The following is a 6,798-nucleotide window of genomic DNA, read 5'->3' as shown; positions in this document are numbered from 1 at the left end:
GAAGTTTCGTATGATTTTTAGGTTCCCTTAATGTCTCATAAAGATGGTAACATTGTTTATGTGCCGAAATATATTTTTTGTCCTATGATTTTTAGAGAATAGAGGAGGAGGGTTCCTAGAGTTGCAGGGTAAAATTTATAGGGTCCATATTGATACTAGGCATTGCAGAGTTCTTGGCCTCCTAGTAGTTTTTGGATTGGGGGTAAGTGATGCTTGTCATTTTTTGGGTTTTTAAGTGGATTTTTGGGATTTTGGAGTTCCTTGATGTATTAGTACCTGTAGAATCTCCACGATTTCCTAGAAATTTTGATATTCCTTAAGGTTCTGGGATCTTTAAACGGATTCTTGCTACTGTAAAAGTGTTTAAGTCTCTTAGGGTATGTAACTGCTGTAATATAGCAGTTAGAGCCCATAGGGTTCTGAGTCTTTTAGATGTTATGGTTCTTGGTGCTTCGTACGGTTTTAAAACCGTTCAGTTCTTAACTTCCTTTGAGTTTTCAAGGCTTGTAGGGTCTGTACGTTCCTCATGGTATCTTCATTCTTGGCAGAAGCTGGATTTTTAGCGCCTTCAAGGTTCGTACGATTGTTCTATTTGGGATATTTTCCGCCTGCCTTCCGTTCTAGTCTCCGGGATCGTATCGTCGCCTGTCGATATTTTTTCTTCCGCTTCCGTTAATTCTGCTAGCGCATACCTATCTTGCTGTCCTCGGGGTGGAGGTCTGAGTATTCTCGGAGTCCCCAGGTATAGGGAAGGAAGTGTCTTCCTCCTCTCTCATTCCCACCACAAAATAAGGAGCCTTGCATACGCCTCAAAAATTCAAAGCCTATCTCCCGATCGCTACCGCACCCTTTCTAACGTGTGCACTCCGATTTCACCCTTTTACCGCGCGCGCAGGGGTTCAACACTTTGTAGTTTACCACTCTCCTTACCGCCCCTACGGACCTACCAGCAGCTATCGACCTGAAGGCATGGTACATCGCCAACGGTACAAGTTTAAATTTCTGCATCATGCTCGGTTTTTATCAGCATTCACGTTTGCAAATATGAAAAGTTTCCTGTTGGACACCCAGATGTCTGTATAGGAAATCCGCTTTATAATGAAATGCTAGTTCTGAACATGAATGTAGGTCAAGCAAAAGGATAGCGACCAGGAATTACCATCTCCTACAATATTGTACGGTACATGAAGTAGTTTTAGCCACCTGTATGTTTGCAAATATGAAAGGTTTCCTGTCGGGCATCCAAAAGTATGCATAGGCCATTCGGCTAATAATAACATGAACGTAGGCAGGGCCGGACTGGCCCTGGAAGGGGCCCTCGTGGAACCGCGAAGGAGAAATTAATTGATAAATTTGCCAATACGTCATTCTCCTTTAATTTAATGTTCAATACTGTTCAGCCAGTAAGTTGTTTGAAATACAACTAAAAAAATCTGCAAAACCCTTGTCTTCTTTTTCGGGGGGAGGGGGGGGTCATGAGTTTGGGGGCCTTGTGGTCATGGAGCGCCCGGGACCCTCACCCACCCAGTCCGGCTCTGAATGTAGGTAAAGCACAAGGATTGCGGCCAGGAAATGCGTTCTCCTGCGATATTGTACCGTACATGAAGTATTGTGATAAAAAAATGTTCGTCAACTTTTCAAATTGGCATGAACGACGATTCTTCGTCAAACTTTAGAATATTAAAACACTATCAAGCGTTTCGAATCCGTTCGTGTGCAAATACGGTATATTTCCGTTGGTCATCCACGGTCGAGTTTGGGGAAAGGGTGTCAATGATTTACAAATCGGTTTTTAATTGCACCCAAAGTGCTGAAATGAAAGCCGTCAATCTAAAAATACAAGGATAAAATGTTACCCCTTAATAACGTTTGTGCTATTAAAAGGACGGAAACCTCGAGGAACCCTATCGTCAATCTACATATATCTAAGTGTTAATTAGTCATAGTCTTGATGGGATATAGTAACCGTTCATGAGTGTTTCACGTTTGGCGAGCTTGTTTCGTTAAATCAACCTAATCCAGTAATTCTGAGCGAGGGCTGAATTCGGCAGGAATTCGAAAATAAAATAAACGGAATTCTAAAGTGGGATGTTTACAGTGTGCATTTAGGCGAAAGTGGTTCTTTAAAACTTTAAAAAGCACTTTATTTGTACTTAGAAGTAGCTTGATAAAAGCGTTGTCTTATTAAAAAGTAAAATTTAGCGAATGTTTACTTGAAACAAAGAGCTTACACTGCATGTTTGATTCAAAGGCTTCATTGAAATGCGCTCTGCGAAAGTTGCTAGTTTAACTTTGTTTCACTAGCACAATTAAATTGAATTGAACACACTAGAGAGCCCCCAGGTTGTTTTTCGACCACACTATTGTGTGGATCTCTCTCACCTTAACCCCCCCTTCCCCTTCCCAGCCCGCCTTTATTTGAATTACGATCAAGTGACGCGCGTAAACCAAATTATGGTTCCTTTTTCCTGCCACAGTCCAATTTTCGTTTAGTTGTAATTTTAGAGGGCGCGCGATAATAAACTTAAAGCGGCCGAATAAAGGGAGCACCTAAGGCGGAGTATCGAGTTAAGACAAGAATTCGTCGTCGTTCAACTGTAACCCCGCTTGATTAACTGATTTTTTTTTGTGTGTGTTTGAAGAAAATTCCAGTTTGTTCCTTTCAATTTGTTAGATACCTCATCAGTACGTTTTCCGATACGATCTAAACACTTTAAGGCCTTTTACTTCTTTTAACTTAGTTTGGTTTACGAAGTTATCGCGTTCATCCCGTGCATATTCAGCAAATATTTGCGAAATGTACGCGACGCTAGATAGACGTCGGATCTTTATTGTAATGATCGCAAGTTAAAAGATGCGCTTACGTGCTCTTCTAAACGCGACAATTTGCTGTTCATTACAATGCGAACGTGATTATATTTGCTGCCCTCATTTGTAATTCAGTTAGTCGGCGACCTGTACGGCGTGTACGTTCTTGCAAGTAACCGAATCTCGTTTAGAAATGCGTGCGCCGAAAAAAAAAACTTCTGCGCGACCTCGGACGGCAAAACAAATAACTAATTGTAATAAGACATCTACTACAGCAAAAATAAAGAGCTAAGGCAATGAGAAATTTACCACAGGAATTAACCAGTGGATTACAAACTTGTCAGAATGTCGAATATGCATTGCGAGAAAAACGAATATAAATAAGAATACACACCAAGGGTTACTTAAGCGGAAAAAAATAAGCGTTACACGTTGTAAGAAAAACCGAAGTTGTTTAAGTAGAACTTTTAGTTGTAAAAATCCTGTAGTAAGTGTTGTAAGATTCCTCCGTTAGATGACTCCAAACCTTTGAAATTAAATCCCTTTTTTAATTCCAAAGCAACAAAATTTTGATTGAGAGAAGGCCGCTAGTCGTAACGATAATTCCTGCAGGGACTTCTGTTTCCGAGTACTGTAGTGATCTTTTGGGCTTGTGCTTTAGGTCTATAGACCTGACTGGAACGCGATTGACACACTCCTCCGTGATAGCGGAAGGACTCAACTGGCTTCTGAAAAGGGTTGTTTGGATCGCTCGGAAGATTCCGTTTAAGGAAGGCATGCCACGTAAACCCTATTTGGAAACCAGAAGGGCAACACAACATTCCGTCTTGAAGAAGGTACCTAAAAGGAAGTTAGAAGCATCCTTGACGCTTGAATAAACACGTGAAAGGTTATTTTATTTCGACAGACACAATTTCTGGTCGTTGACAGAAAACCATCGAAGTTGTCTCCAGAACCGACCTCGTTTCACTAGAAAACGGCGCAACACAAGTTGCCTACAGTTTATAAAATAATAATAGTTAATTATTATCAATTAAACGTCATGTAACTGAAGGTACGTAACAAATACCACAAAATGCTGCTGAAAAACTCTCAATTTCGAAAATAAAACACTCCATTGAAACGGATTAACAAGAAATTTTAATGCTGCAGTCGACAACCCCGAAAAAGGTTAAATCCTTTTTTATCACTGACTAAATTTCAATTAACGGAATGAAATTTAATGAACCTTTTTTTTAAAATATTCCAGTTCGTAATTAAAAACGTACACCGATGGGAAAGGTGAAAAATTGTAATTTGTTTTTTTTGCAGTCCGCCTAATCCGGATTTGTACTAAAACTATTTACATTAATGCCCCCCCTTCTCCTTTCGCCCGATTTTTTTGCGTGCATGAAATTTCGGTAATCGGATTTCGCGAAGGGTCTATAAGTGATGTGATTTTGAAACGTCCGAACCCTCTAAAGTGACGGCTTTTATGGGGTATCAGAAAAAAATCCTCGCAATATCCTGGTGGCGGTTTCTTCTTCTCTCGACTTATGTCCGGTTTACTCCCCATAAAAACAAATATTCGTCCGTCAACGTTTATGCAAACATTTCGCCACCGCCATTTGCAGGGTGGGGTGCACGACATAAATTTTGGAAAAAAAATCAAGAGCGTCGAGGATGGAAGTGGTGGTGTGGGTTAATTCAATAAACCGTTTCCAACACTTCAGCTTGAACGCTTTACAAGGCATGATTATTCCCGGGGATTTTAAAATGTCCGTTTCACTTTAGGTAATGGCCGTTGTATGGTGAACGAGTTCATAATAGGGGAACATTGTCAGCATTTTTTATTTTTCGCGTTTCGAGTGCAAAATACGAAATAGCGGCATGTAAAGTGAAGCTCGTTATTTATTTAGTAATACACGTTGAGGAACAGCCCCCATTACCTCCGCGTAATGCCCCATTTTTCTTTACAACCCCCAAATTTGGATACGGAACAGGCGCGCACTATCGAAAATTATACAAATCACGGACTAATCTAATTCATAAATCACGGTCTTCTTACAGGTTTCGGAAGTTCGGGTTAAGATAATGGCGGATGGTGGTTACCGCCGCGGGCGAATAATAAATAATACCCACCTCTAATGGAGGTAATCGAATCCAATATACTCGAAGCCATCGCCATTATAATCTTCGTCCGCGTAAATAAACGATAATTTTTATTCGGGTTTTCGATGGCCGTCGAAAAATCGCTCTCGCAATATGAAATTGGAGTGATCCTGAGTTAGACAGGAAAAAATTGGACAATTTATTTTAGAAAAGTGTAAACCGAGGCGTGGAAAATTGAAAAGGCTAGCAAAAGGCGGCGGAGGGGAGAGAAATCCCCCCGTTTCACTTCTACGCTCGGTGTAAAATGAGAAATGGAACATTACACGAATTGGTCCTGAAGTCTAGTACGTTTTTAAAGTTGAGAGCGTGCGAGATGTCTTGTTTGGGGGCGGCGGTGGAATCCGTAGGGACCACCGGTCCCCTTTGTCCGTCGTCGTTCGTTAACGATACTAGTAAATTGGTATCGTTATGCCGTTTCCGTCATCGCACACGTCACTATTTAATTGCTTTCTTGACAACTACAGGCCCGGCGTCAAGCACTGTAACGGGAACCTGCCTGGAAAATTTAAATTTCCTTTCTTTTCTCAAATTGTTTCCTCATGTAGCGATAATTTCGTGACTTAGCTTTCTGTACATCTGTTCCCCACTCCACTCCGCCATAACGCTCCCTCCTGATTAGCTCCCAACTGTTATGTTCTCTTCTATGTCCCTTGAATTTCACCTGGAACTTGTCACTGTGACACCCAAAGGATTCAACTGACTCTTCAAAAGGGTTGTTTGAATCGTTGGGAAGATTCCGTTAGCCAGGTAAATCCTAGTCGGGAAATCAGAAGGGCATTGCTACATTCCCTTTTAAGAAAAACTGGAGTTCTTACGATAGGGGAACAGTACATACCTACAATAAGACCACGTGAAAGGGTCCTTAACCTCCGGATTATACCTACCTGCAAATTGGAAAATGTTCTTGTACCACACAAAAGATTCTCCACACATTTACTTTCACCGGGGAGTGTTTTCCCGAGAAATTTTGGTGTAGTCGATTTTTGGTAAAAAAAGGAAGGTTATAAATGGGCTTTTTTTGAAGCCCGAAAAAAAAATTGTCTCAGATCGACCCGGAAAAAAAATTTTCTTATAGAATGTGGCCTGAAGAATCCATAATTTCAAACAGTTCCAAGATTGGGCTACTAGTTCAAAAGTTACAGCCCTTTGAATTTTTTTTTCGAAATTGGTTTCTAGTCTATAACTTTTGATTGAGAAGTCTGATCGAAAAAGTACGAATTGATTTGGATTCTACGCACCAAAATTAATAAGAAAAAGTGTTTTCCCGAGAAATTTGGTGCAGTCGATTTTTGGTAAAAAAGGAAGGTTATTACACTGCCTTTTTTTGAGTCCCGAAGAAAAAATTGTCTCAGATCGACCCGGAAAATTTTTCTTATAGAATGTGGCCTGTAGAATCCATAATTTCAAACAGTTCCAAGATTGGGCTACTAGTTCAAAAGTCAAAAGTTACAGCCCTTCGAATTTTTTTTTGAAATTGGTTTCTAGTCTATAACTTTTGATTGAGAAGTCTGATCGAAAAAGTACGAATTATTTTGGATTCTACGCACCGAAATTAATAAGAAAAAGTGTTTTCCCGAGAAATTTTGGTGCAGTCGATTTTTGGTAAAAAAGGAAGGTTATACACTGCCTTTTTTTGAGCCCCGAAAGAAAAATTGACTCAGATCGATCCGAAGAAAAATTTTTCTTATAGAATGTGGCCTGTAGAATCCATAATTTCAAACAGTTCCAAGATTGGGCTACTAGTTCAAAAGTTACAGCCCTTTGAATTTTCTTTCGAAATTGGTTTCTATAGTCTATAACTTTTGATTGAGAAGTCTGATCGAAAAAGTACGAATTGTT

The sequence above is a fragment of the Photinus pyralis genome, unplaced genomic scaffold, assembly GCF_008802855.1.
Source record: "Photinus pyralis isolate 1611_PpyrPB1 unplaced genomic scaffold, Ppyr1.3 Ppyr1.4_LG9, whole genome shotgun sequence".
Classification (NCBI taxonomy): domain Eukaryota; kingdom Metazoa; phylum Arthropoda; class Insecta; order Coleoptera; family Lampyridae; genus Photinus; species Photinus pyralis.
The sequence above is the reverse complement of the archived record's forward strand: the minus strand, read 5'-3'. Positions refer to the sequence as shown.